The following is a 14,064-nucleotide window of genomic DNA, read 5'->3' as shown; positions in this document are numbered from 1 at the left end:
TACCCCAACTCTCACTAAGACTCTCAGTAACACCTTCTATTTATTGCAATCTGATCTCGGACTTAGGAAATTAGACTAGCTCCCTTCCCGCCCTCCCTAGTGATCCTCGGCCCCCACCACAGGGCAGGAATGAGACTCTGAAATTCAAAGATTTATTGACAGCCTACTCTTTGCCAAACAACTTTTCCAGGTATAGGACACAAGAGCACCACAACAGCTCCACAAAGATGAAATTATTATCCTTGTTTTGGAAATGAAGCAAATAAGAGTCATAGAGGTAAAGTGACTTTTCCAACATCACACCCCTAAGAAGAGGTGTCTGCAGAATCTGAACGAAGTACACAGAATCCGGACACAGTAACAAAGGCCAACACTTACTGCTTAATAGTCCGTGCACTGGGTTTCTTGAGGGTGACGTTTCCTGTGGACTCAGTGGCTGCTGGCAGGCCTGAGACACAAGCCCATACATCTCTGCTACCTACAAACTATGATACTATCCTAGGTGTCAATTCTACTTTTGCTCTTGGCAAAGGGCCACATAAACATAAAGTTCCTCCAGGCCAGAAGCCACATGGAATCGGACCATGAGTTGGAAAGCACTAAGCCAGCAGGCACTGATGGTATTGATCTCAGAGCCAAGACGAAAATATGATGATGTTGGGGGGAAAAATATAGTGCTTATTCTTTGCTTTGAGTGCTGGCACCAACCTACTTCCCTACTCTATTTTCGAGTAGAGAGAACTAGATCAACAGAAGATATGCAAATCTTCTGAGGTTCCTCTAAGTAGCAAAACATTACGAAAATTATAACCAGTGATTCAATGCATTCTTATTATTGTTATTAACTCCAGGATGTAAGCTTTTATGAAGCCCAGGGAATGCAGGCTTCTTTTTGGAGAATGCAAACAAAATAAATGATATTTCTATTATTTTATCTTGTTCCTTGGACAGCAACTTTCTGTATTATATCTCCTTTATCTATAAAAAGAAAGAATAACAAACTTACAAAATGGGTATGAGAAATCCCAAGTGGCTATAAATAATTTTATAAAAGTTGAAAAAAAGGAGATAAAATGCCACTGTCAGAAGATACACCAACCTGAAAACAACACAAAAGGATGCCTTGTGTTGGAAAAATTTTGGATAAAATTAGCTAATCTCTTTGGTTGTTGTTGTTTAGTCACTGTCATGTCTAACTCTTTTGCGACCCCATGGACCATAGCCCACCAAGCTCCTCTGTCCATGGGATTTCCCAGGCAAAAATAATGCAGTGGGTTGCCACTTCCTTATCCAGGGGATCTTCCCAACCCAGGGATGGAACTTGCATCTCCTGCTTGGCAGGCAGATTCTTAACCACTGATCCACGTGGGAAGCCCAATCTCTTTGGCAGTTACTAATAGTTTTATTACTCCATATCTTTTTATCCATTTTACTTTTTTTTTGTTCCTTGGGACTTCCTGTATCAGTGCTGCCAACTGTGTGCAATGATGGGAATGGAGCCTACAGAATCCAATATGGTAACCACGGGTTACATGAGGCTACTACACACTTGAAGTTACTGCAACTGAGAAAACAAATTTCAAAATTTTACTTTAATGAACTTAAATAGATCTAAATGTAAATGGTTTATTTTTTAAAGACAAATAGTTGAGATTCACCAAAACATTTCATCAGGAAGTTGTTTCAGGTAAACAGAAATGAGGGGCCAGGAATATGACACCAATGCTTGAGTCACCCAGAAGTTATTAAGTCAGTTGGCAGTGGACTGGACAGCCTGGGTTCTTGTCTTGGCTCAGCATTAAATTAACGGTGAGATCCCAAGGTAATCGTGTAACCACTCAGTTTCCTTATGTGTAAAACAAAGAGGCACCATGGTCCCCATATGGCTCTTAGTTTCTCTGATTCTGCAAGTGTCTGAGTGGCTGGTGGCTCGGGGCTGTCACCAGAGCATCCTTTCTCTCAACTTGTGCCAGGTCTTCCTGGTATCCCAACTGCAGCCCCATCCTTGCAGTCAGTGGACAGGCTGCTCCTTTAAAGGGCCGAGGGACCACTTTTTAATATCCTCATACTTAAGTAATAGCTCATGAAGAAACAGGCTTTGTGTGGTGACTGCAGCAAACTGTCCAAGGCTGAGCTGTGTGAGGCGTAAGCAGGAAGAACTTGGCAATGGGCCTGGGGCTTTCTGGCGGGCAACGGGATAGCGTGAAACTCGGTCACATTAGCAGCCTCCCACACTGTCCCTGTTGCTGTGGCTTATTATTTAAGAACAGAATTCTCTCCTTGATGGATTGGCAACACGGTGCGTGGGGCACAGCATCAGTTCTTTCTCATGCCACTTTCTAGGGAACATATCAGAGACTGGTCCTGCACTAATATCATGACCCTCTGCTCTAAACCTAACCTCTCCATTTGGGAAGAGGCATCAGCCGTCATCCAGCCTCGAGTTCTGCGAACTGCAGCTCCCTTTGAAAGCACACCACTTTGGGGTTACATGAAGAACACCTCCATCTTCTGTGACTGCCTTTCAACAGAGCACCTCTGCCAGTGGACCAACACAGGTGCATCTCAATCAGGGAGATGCTGGACAGCTGGAAGATTCTCGTAGACCTAACAAAACTCTCTGGGTATCAGTTTTCTCAGCATCGGACGATGAAACCAAGGCTGTTCCCATATTTACTTGGAAGGCACTGATATCATCTCTCACGTGCAGCTGAAGCTTTGTGAGTCTCATGTCCACCAGTTACAGAACGGGGCCCCACATCGGCCTCTCCAGTAACAGGACGGGGCCCTCAGTCTTGGAGGTGAGACTTCTGCAGACAGGATTGGCAAATTTACAGAAGATCAAATGGATCAAATAATACCCAGCATTGTCGAAGAAGGCAAAGCCTTTCTTCAAATTGTAAATAAATCAGTTTGTGCTCCTCTGAAGAAAAGTCCAAGTTTCTTACAAGTATAACCACATGTACAATGTTCACCCCTGGGCTTTGACAAAATTTGAAAAGAAACAGAATTTATTAGGAGTGGACAGGACACTGATTTCATTCACAGGGAAGGCATGCACTTGTGACGGGTGTTCCACTGGACGGCTGGAGTGAGTGCAGGATTGCATGTGGATGCAGGTCTAAAAGCTATGCATTCAATTACTGGGATGAAGCGCAATCCTGACTGGCAGGAAACCATTCCGGCAGAAAACTGCACAACATGGGCATGTGGACTCACCAAGGAAAAGGGAGACCTTACTAGCTTATCGCAACTAGACTGCTGGTAAAAAGCAGAAAGCTGGAAAAGCCCCACAAAGAAGCAAATGTGGCGACATCCAGGGGGTCCCTGGAGTCTGAACACACGACCGCCCTCGCTGGGAAGGCCGTCAGGTATCAGCGCTGGACAGTCCTGGCCCAGGGAGCTCACTTCCCTCAGGGATTTACCAGAAAGAGTTCTGTGGACTGCAGAGCAGAAGGCATTTGTACAGGGAGAGTTTGTAGATGAACCTTTAGAAATGGCAACAGGGAAATAATCATCACGCAGAAGATTTATATCGGGCTTCACCTTTTCCAAGTGCTGCTGGAGCTCACATTAATTAATCCTCCCCCTCCAGGGGCGGAGGTCAATGTTCCAGATGAGCCAACAGAGGCGAGGGAGGGGGTACGGTGGCTTGGGCCGCTCACGCCTTCTGGGTACCCTTCCAGGCTGATTCACCTGCCCATGGCTAGATGCTGAGAAAGCCACCTGTGAGCACGGGCAACTGCGTGCAAGTGGCCCTTCTGGATGACGGAGAAGACATCGGCTTGGCCCCACATCAATTAACTGAAACATGAATCATTACGAAATGAAGACAAGAGGTGGGGGACAACTCAATACTGGTCTGAACTTCCCAGACCGAACACTAATTTTTACCTAAAATGTCTCCCATATTCACATCCTGGCAGCAAATGATGGAAAACACGGACTGTATTATGTTGAGAGTGACAACACAGAATAGACCCGGGGGCCTGGTACCTGAACCTGGGATTCAGAGACTGTGCTTTCCAAGGCAAGTAACTCCTGCTTCCACCACTGGCTACAGTATTTCGCCTCGACTGACTTGTGTGAGAGAAAGAACGCCATCAGGGCAGGTTTACAACACCCTCCATCCACTGAGGAAATACTGGTGGGAGACGTGGAGGGTTCAACCTCGGTGGGATTTTGCCCCCTTCCCCTCCGCTGAGAGTTATTCACACACAAAGCCCTTTTCTTCCCTTTTATTACATAGGTGTTGACATACAGAGGTGCCGGGTAGGTCAGGAACAGTGCTGGGTCTGGAGAGAGAATGGAAATGTGTAACTTATGCCTTTAAGCCACCAGTAGCCACTGAGAAGAATCAGCCATATGTACAATACAGAATCAAGCCACAGAGCCTGAGGCCCAGAGGAGAGCGGTACATAAGGGTTCATGGTCAGCCAGCCACAGGGACTCATCTGGCCACGGGGCCTGGCATTCAGCATCGTGACCACATTGCACCCTCGTGGTCCAGTTTGCCGGGGGAGCCTGCAATAATGAGAGCCACACGTGACAAGCTGTACTGTTCCCTGAGTTGGCAATGAGACGTAAAGAAAACCGCCGCAGCAAGGAAGCTGGGCCTGGAGAGAACGTGGCTCAGGGGCCCCTTCCCCTCCCCCTGCATCTGGGACGAGGGACCAGAGCCTGGAGATGGTGCCAGGCGGACCCACAACTGGATGGCCATCACCTGCTCTGCTGACCCACAGCTGGGGCGGACAGTCCAGGGTCCCACCTCTGCTCCAAGGAAATGGGAGCCCGTTCTGTCCACGAGGCCCTTCCAGCTCCACTCCAGTCTGGCCTAACTCCTCTGGGGGTCACCCCTCCAGCCGTCCTGTCACTCGCTATCACTCTCCCTGGGCTCGTCCGTTCAACCCTGCCATCTGACCCTCTCTAGCGACAGTCAGCAGAAGGGCCGGCACTACCTTGAGCTCAGGGCCTCTACAAATAACCTCTTCCCATCTTCCTTTCCTCCAGCTGGGTTTCACATTCAACTTCCCTGTTTTCTTACTGCCTCAATCTGCCCCCTGCCCCACCCCAAATCTGAGACCAGGAATAGTGTCTTAGAACATGCATGTGACACAGGGTGACCACCAGCCCAAACCTGCCCATTCTCTGACTGTCCAACCTACGGAAACCATCATTAACTGAGCCCCTAGGTCAGGCACAGTGAGACTCCTGATGACACGGATGTCTTAATCATTCCCTCAATATACAACCCTGAAGTGACCTGCTATTCATGCCTTATTCAACGTGCAGGGGATAAAACACTGAATCAGATCAGGTACAACTGCCTTTATGGAGCTTCTAGTCTAGAGCAGGGCGTAAAACAAGCTAACTAAGTAAATCTTCTAAGCAAGCATTTCAACGGAGAAAAGATAAAACAGGAACGGGAGATGGAGAGGGCTGGGTGCCAGGGAGCAGCTCTAAATAAAAGTGCTCAGAGAAGGCCAGCACAGAGCCCTCATTCAGTCTCAGTACAACGGGTATCTTTTGAATGAACAGATTCAATACAGTGAGAAGTCTTAAAAGTTGTCAGCGTTAAGTCACACACTACACAATTCATCACCACCATCATCAAGAACCATGTTATCCCATCTGGAACTGTTGTACTGAATCTGGGGGTCACTACACCTATTACCACTGAGTTACGAGTCAGGCCTGTTTTCCTCGAAGTGCCCGCCAGGTGCACTTGTCCTGGTGCAGCCACTGACCTAATTCTGACTACTGTGATGATAAAATCATTTCAAAACCATTCAGGGGGCTCTCCTACTCTGGACTAAAGGACAAAGATTTCACTGACCTTTGAGTTTGCCTGGCACTCAGAACTCTATCTATCCTTCCGTTAAATATTGATCATCTGTCCATTCATTATTCATTTCACCATTTATCAATGGCAAAATTTAATCTCAGGCTCCTCTTTCCTCAACCTGCTTCTGGACTACCTTCCTTGGTCATAAACGATGTGTGATCAAGGAATACAACTTAATTCCTGAATGCCTGCCTCAGGGATGCAGCCAGCAGTAGAAACTGGAGGATCAACATGGAGATCAGCAATGCTGCTTTTCCTTCCACTGATCTGGAAAATCAAAACCTGACGGTTAATAAGAACTAATTACGTCATACTAATGACTGTAGCTTAGATCAGAAAACAGAATCCATTTGTGTATTTCTGTGCATTTGCCATTTATGAGGTTCAGATGTATTTTTTTCTGATAATGCCTTCAACTCACATGATTGTGAAATGTCAAAAACAGAATACCGAAAAACACAAACCAATCAACCCCAGGACATCAGGACTTCCCTGGGAGACTTCACGCTTCCAATGCTTGGGTTCGAGCCCTAGTCAGGAAAACTAAGAGCCCACAAGATGTGTGGCACAAAAAGAAAAATAAAAGTTTATTTTTTTTAAACAAAGAACATCAGAGCAGTCAAAAACATATTTCACAAAGTTTCCAGCCTGATGCTTGTGCCCCTTAAGCTCTCTGGGGAGCTTCCTAATCCATTCCTCAAAGATTTCCTGTTTTATGTTGGTAGGTAGCTGGGCTGACTTACATTCTCCAGGAGTTCCCAAGGACAGCTGCCCAGCAGAATAATTAATCTGCATAATGACTATCCTTGTCTCATCTAAAGGGTCACCTTATGCTCAATAAATTTTCTTTAAGAATGCAAGAAAATATATAATTTATTGTTAAGAAGAATTCCTTCACAAATAAGACAACAAAGAGAACTACTGCCCTCAAGGGTAAGCTTTCAACTCAACTACAAACTCAGCTGATCAGACTGACTCCCTCCCTGGGGGGGTCTCTGGGAAGCTGAGATTTTACTTCTTCGTTCTAACAACGCTGTGAGCATCAGAAGTCAAGATCTGTGGACCACCTAATTTGCGGTCGTCACATGCAGTGTCCTATTTTGCTGAGATGCTTTGGCTCTGGAAGGGGTTTAACTTTACATTTTCTGCTCGATTTTTACCTGCCTTTTTGGCTGCGAGAAGTGAGAGTCGTGGGTGGGGACTGAAGCAAAGATGAGTTGTTTCCCTTGTGGGAGGTGGTTTCTCCAAAGTAAATTGTTTGTTCCCTAATCAAGCAGCCAACTTTAAGTGTTTCTCTTTAAGATAATCACAAAACATGATGTTTGAGGTTTGAGAATTGGAAAAGAGGGCCCATATGAGAGAGGGCTGTGACACCATTCACGAGACTAACCATGAATTTTCTGGCATCTTTCTATCCCAACATAAGAAAAGGCGATGAGAGGTTTTAGAGGGATCACACTAAGTTCCTAGAGAGCGATCCAAAATACTTGCCTCTCTGATAGTCTGCTTAAAGCAATGGAAAAAGAATGTTGCCAAGTTTGTGTAATTACTCGAAGACGACCTCCAGAATTGTACGCATGTCAGCTCTTTGCGTACGGCTCCCTATGAGACAAACATGTTGGCATGTCATGCTGCAAAACTCCATTTCAAAAGACAAAGTCCAAATGACATTCTACTTCGCTAGCTTTTAAAACTCTAAATCACATCTAAGATGAAATCAATACCAAACACCACATTCTGATTTGGAAATCTATAGGTCTTCTCTCTCTCTCTCTCCACATGTCATAAATTCCATTTATCATCTTAAATCACCAATTAAAATAGGCTTTGACATTTAATTTGCCTTTTTCTTAAAAAAAAAACAAAAAACCATCAGCTCTAACCTCCTAAACAAATAAGAATAGAAAAAGGATTATGTGCAAAATTATAAAAGCTGTTATTCCACGAGGCTGAATATGATCATATCAAAATTCCCCATCGTTGATTTTTTTTTAAAGCCATTTCTTCATTTTTTGACACTACATCTGGCACAATGAATACAGATGATCATTTGTTTATATATCTGTCTAACTGCCTTTCCCAAACACAGCCAGATGGAGTCTTTCAGAATCAAATTAATTTCAGATTAATTCACTCTGGACCCACTCCAGTTCCATGACTCCTTGCTTTGAGGCACCAACCAAACTGATGGGAAGTCGTGAACTGAAAAGAGCGCAGGTTCCTCAGTATTGACGGGGGACACATGACCCAAGGCTGTGGTTGCTCCCCTTACCCAGCAAGTGATCCATTCGGGTACCGCAAGTTGCTGAGAGAAGGCCCGGCCAACATTTCAGAGACAAAAGCATCCAGCAAGAATTTCCTCTTCGATTTCAAAGAGTAACACGGTCAGTTTTATATCCACTATTCGTAACGCCTCAGGAGGATGCCAGTCAAAATAAGCGACCTAATTACTAATACAGGAACTAGGGAGGTCACAGTAAAACCTGCCGTCTATTCATAGCCAGGGTGGACACAGGATGCGGAAGTGAATTCTCAATGCCCCTGGGCATAGACTCTCTATCTTGAGCTGTAGGATGGAACCATCAACAGACGTAACCAGGCTCTGCTCCCTGTCAATCTCGGCGGATGCCTTTATTATCGCACTTGTTTCAATTGCAATTTGGGTTTCCATGGAGACACAACAGTTAGCTCCAGAAAATTATAAGATAAATGTCAGGCGGTGATAACGGTGTTAATGAAGCTTCGGTGACGAGCAGCTCGGCGCTTCAAATAATAAGCTTATTTCTATTAGCATATGTATAACCTGTCAGAAAACCTGGGGAAGAATATTAAAAATTAAATATTGATCTATCTACATTTAAGAGAGAGTGGGGAGAGACCCCTGTGGAGTGGCTTAAGTTTGGTGGGTCAAGTTGAACAAGAATAAAAAAGATAAAGTACGCACTGCTTTTTGGGGAAAATGAGGTACCAGTCACAGCCCACAATGATGCTTCAGCTGACGTTCAAAAATACCTTATTTCATCCAGTAATGGAGAGAATTTCTTTTTATAATATGGTTAAAGCAATCCCTTTTGTTTCTGGAAGCTAACAGCTCAACTCACTAAGTCTGACCGTGAAAGACATGGGCTCCAGAGATATAAATGCTACATCCAACCTCATGGTGACTGGATAGAAGGCAGGCCTCCCCGCCCCCGACTCCAGCTGCTGAGAAACTATAACTGGATTACTAGAATTCAGGATTCAGAACCATCCTTGCCTAGTCTACAGCCAAACATGAACGACCTGAAATTTTATGAGGAAGTATGTCAGATTTAAAAAAAAAAAGACAACTTTGGATTTATGTAAGTTGGATGCATTCTGAAAACACAAGTTGATATAGTGAAATGGCAAACAGCAGCACAGTTTAAGGTTAAGATTCTAACGGCAGAAAGCCAACAGGAACTAAAGAGCCTCTCAATGAGGGTGAAAGAAGAGAGTGAAAAAGCTGGCTTAAAACTTAACATGAATTCTTTCATCAGTGTTTTATAGTTTTCTATGTATAGGTCCTTTGTTTCTTTAGGTAGATACACTCCTAAGTATTTTATTCTTTTTGTTGCAATGGTGAATGGTATTGTTTCCTTAATTTCTCTGTCTGTTTTTTCATTGTTAGTATATAGGAATGCAAGGGATTTCTGTGTGTTAATTTTATATCCTGCAACTTTACTATATTCATTGATTAGCTCTAGTAATTTTCTGGTAGAGTCTTTAGGGTTTTCTATGTAGAGGATCATGTCATCTGCAAACAGTGAGAGTTTTACTTCTTCTTTTCCTATCTGGATTCCTTTTACTTCTTTTTCTGCTCTGATTGCTGTGGCCAGAACTTCCAACACTATGTTGAATAGTAGTGGTGAGAGTGGGCACCCTTGTCTTGTTCCTGATTTCAGGGGAAATGCCTTCAATTTTTCACCATTGAGGGTGATGCTTGCTGTGCGTTTGTCATATATAGCTTTTATTATGTTGAGGTAGAAATCAAAGAGGACACAAACAGATGGAGAAACATACCGTGTTCATGGATTGGAAGAATTAATATTGTCAAAATGGCTATTCTACCCAAAGCAGTCTATAGATTCAATGCAATCCCTATCAAGCTACCAACGGTATTTTTCACAGAACTAGACCAAAGAATTTCACAATTTGTATGGAAATACAAAAAACCTCAAATAGCCAAAGTAATCTTGAGAAAGAAGAATGGAGCTGGAGGAATCAACCTGCCTGACTTCAGACTCTACTACAAAGCCACCGTCATCAAGACAGTATGGGACTGGCACAAAGACAGAAATATAGATCAATGGAACAGAATAGAAAGCCCAGAGATAAATCCACGAACCTATGGACACCTTATCTTTGACAAAGGAGGCAAGGATATTCAATGGAAAAAAGACAACCTCTTTAACAAGTGGTGCTGGGAAAACTGGTCAACCACTTGTAAAAGAATGAAACTAGAACATTTTCTAACACCATACACAAAAATAAACTCAAAATGGATTAAAGATCTAAATGTAAGACCAGAAACTATAAAACTCCTAGAGGAGAACATAGGCAAAACACTCTCTGACATAAATCACAGCAAGATCCTCTATGACCCACCTCCCAGAATATTGGAAATAAAAGCAAAACTAAACAAATGGGACCTAATGAAACTTAAAAGCTTTTGCACTACAAAGGAAACTATAAGTAAGGTGAAAAGACAGCCCTCAGATTGGGAGAAAATAATAGCAAATGAAGAAACAGACAAAAGATTAATCTCAAAAATATACAAGCAACTCCTGCAGCTCAATTCCAGAAAAATAAATGACCCAATCAAAAAATGGGCCAAAGAACTAAACAGACATTTCTCCAAAGAAGACATACAGATGGCTAACAAACACATGAAAAGATGCTCAACATCACTCATTATTAGAGAAATGCAAATCAAAACCACAATGAGGTACCATTACACGCCAGTCAGGATGGCTGCTATCCAAAAGTCTACAAGCAATAAATGCTGGAGAGGGTGTGGAGAAAAGGGAACCCTCTTACACTGTTGGTGGGAATGCAAACTAGTACAGCCGCTATGGAAAACAGTGTGGAGATTCCTTAAAAAACTGGAAATAGAACTGCCATATGACCCAGCAATCCCACTTCTGGGCATACACACTGAGGAAACCAGATCTGAAAGAGACACGTGCACCCCAATGTTCATCGCAGCACTGTTTATAATAGCCAGGACATGGAAGCAATCTAGATGCCCATCAGCAGATGAATGGATAAGGAAGCTGTGGTACATATACACCATGGAATATTACTCAGCCATTAAAAAGAATTCATTTGAACCAGTCCTAATGAGATGGATGAAGCTGGAGCCCCTTATACAGAGTGAAGTAAGCCAGAAAGATAAAGAACATTACAGCATACTGACACATGTATATGGAATTTAGAAAGGTGATAACGATAACCCTATATGCAGAACAGAAAAAGAGACACAGAAATACAGAACAGACTTTTGAACTTTGTGGGAGAATGTGAGGGTGGGATATTTCAAAAGAACAGCATGTATACTATCTATGGTGAAACAGATCACCAGCCCAGGTGGGATGCATGAGACAAGTGCTCCGGCCTGGTGCACTGGGAAGACCCAGAGGAATCGGGTGGAGAGGGAGGTGGGAGGGGGGATCGGGATTGGGAATACATGTAAATCCATGGCTGATTCATATCAATGTATGACAAAACCCACTGGAAAAAAAAAATAATAATAATAATAAAAAAAAAAGAAAAAAAAAAAAAACTTAACATGAAGAAAGCTAAGATCATGACATCTGATCCCATTACTTCATAGGTGGGAAAACAGGGAAATAGTGACAGATTTTCTTTTCCAGGGCTCCAAAATCAATTGCAGATGATGACTGCAGCCATGAAATTAAAAGATGCTTGTTCCTTGGAAGGAAAGCTATGACAAACCTAGAAAGTGCATTAAAAAACAGAGACATTACTTTGCCAACAAAGGTCCATATAGTCAAAGCTATGGTCTTCCCAGCAGTCATGTACAGATGTGAGAGTGGACCATAAAGAAGGCTGAGTGCCAAAGAATTGATGCTTTCATGTTGTGGTGTTGGAAAAGACTCTTGAGAGTCTCTTGAACTGCAGAGAGATCAAACAAGTCACTCCTAAAGGAAGTCAAACCTGAATATTCACTGGAAGGACTGATGCTGAAGCTCCAATACTTTGGCCACCTGATGTGAAGAGCCAACTCATCGGAAAAGACCCTGATGCTGGGAAAGATTGAGGGCAGGAGGAAAAGAGGGTGACAGGATGAGATGGTTGAATGGCATCACCGACTCAATAGACATGAATCTCAGGAAAGTCTGGAAGACAGTGAAGGACAGGGAAATCTGGCATGCTGCAGTCCATGGGGTCACAAAGAGTTGGACATGACTTAGCGACTGAACAACAACCATGAAAAGAAATGGAAAGAAAATTACGTTTCCTTTTATTTGAAAAAGATGATTTAAGAACAGAACAAAAGTTTTATGTCTTCTTCATGGACATCCTTGAAGACCTTGAAAAGTCAAAAGGCTGACAATTTTGCAAATCAGAGTCTTTACAGGAAGACATAAGGAAGACCTGTACGATACACCCTTCTTCACAGTTCACACTCTCTGAATGATCCCTGCCACAGTACCCAGTATTATTTCACTCCGTCCACCATATTTTCTCTTCACTTACTTAACCACTATTTATTGAGTGCCAGGCACTGGGCTCAGTATACAGCGATGAGTAACAGTCTCTGTTTCTTCCCCAAAATTCATACATTCCGCACACAGCACACTCCTTAAGCGCTCCCCCTGTTCCACTCTTCAGGAGGAAAGTTAATGGGGTCAAACCCAAGCTCAAGGCTTTTACTGGACCATGGTGCTAGGGTAGCAACTTTCAGTGCTGCTTTTGAAGAATCTACTAGTTCTTGTTTCCCCATAAAAGGTTTCTTTTTTCTCTTTGGAAAGCTCTCATAACTCCATATGGATGGTGCCAAATGCACCAGGGCTGCCTCCCACTGCAAGGGGTGGGAGCCTCTCCCATCTCTGCAAGGTCCAGCAAGGCAGAGACACAAATGGCTCAAGCCAGATGCTCTGATTTGGCGGAGAGAGGCAACGCTGATTTCCCTAAGAGCCTTCCTCCCTGACTGAATTCATCATGAGGACGTGAAGAACCAGGGATTCCAATTAGGGTCTGGTCCAGAAGAAACAGCCTCAGGCCTCCTTTTGGTGAAGGCTTTAACTCACGAGGCACTAAGATCTTCCAGCTCTCCAGCAGCCAAGCTGGTTCTCAGAGCCAGAGTTCCCACACGATGGCTCGTGGCCATACACTGTCCCCTGGGCATAAGAAACGGAAATCTGCAGGAATGAGAGGATTCCAGAGCTTGAAAGCCTCTCGACCTCACTCCACTGTAAGGAATTAATGTATCCTTACCTCAAGGCACAATAATGCAAAACAAACCAAAAACTATTAACTACAACAACAGAAGTCTATAATATTATGGTGAACGCTCATTCTCCTGGTTTCTTTTCCTGCTATCCCACCCATGCAAAAGATACGAAAGGAAAAAACCATTCAAGAGCACACAATGCCCAAGACACTAGCAACAGGATTCCTTAACAAGCCAAAGTAGTCCTCTGAATCCAGGGGATATATGGGAAGAGTCATGAGGTTTAAATTTAATAACTCAATGTGGATCCTGGGACTTGAGATTGAAACTTTTTGGTTGTAAATCAAGCACAATACTATGTTACTAAGAACTGGGTGAAGAAACATCAGTGGTCATGGAAACAGAAATTACAAACAGCATGCCTTTCTCTCATCAGTTAAAATACTCTCATCCTGTTAGGGTTCCTCATTTACTCTTTCCATTGTTAAAACTTTTCAACACTTCACATCACTCTTGCAAAGTCCTGGGGAGTCAAACAGAGAAGTTGAAATGTCACCTGCAATGGACATGAGTTTGAGCAAGCTCCGGGAGATGGTGAAGGACAGGGAAGCCTAGTGTGTTGTAGTCCATGGGGTTGCAAAGAGTCGGACATGACTGGGTGACTGAACAACAACAATGATTACTGTGGGTATTTTTTAATTGCTGAAATAATTACTGTTATCTTTAATAACAACAACACGGAGCATATTACAATAGTTCTTCAATTTTAAAACGACAGCTC

The 14,064-nt window shown here is 43.4% G+C and overlaps 1 protein-coding gene across 10 annotated transcripts in view; it reads right to left on the bottom strand.

The window, feature by feature from the left end:
• CELF2 (CUGBP Elav-like family member 2) overlaps positions 1–14,064 on the bottom strand; it is a 550,854-nt gene that overhangs the window by 167,782 nt on the left and 369,008 nt on the right. Inside the window, exon 1 of one of the 10 annotated variants that reach the window (XM_061126059.1) lies at positions 379–586. The exons of the other annotated variants lie outside the window; for them this stretch is intronic. The gene's annotated coding sequence lies outside the window, so the exon portion shown is untranslated. Of the gene's footprint in view, positions 1–378; positions 587–14,064 lie in introns of those variants that run through there. 10 annotated transcript variants of the gene reach the window in all.

The sequence above is a fragment of the Dama dama genome, chromosome 23 (assembly GCF_033118175.1).
Source record: "Dama dama isolate Ldn47 chromosome 23, ASM3311817v1, whole genome shotgun sequence".
Taxonomy (NCBI): domain Eukaryota; kingdom Metazoa; phylum Chordata; class Mammalia; order Artiodactyla; family Cervidae; genus Dama; species Dama dama.
Note: the sequence above shows the minus strand (reverse complement) of the source record. Positions and strands in the feature narration are given on the sequence as shown.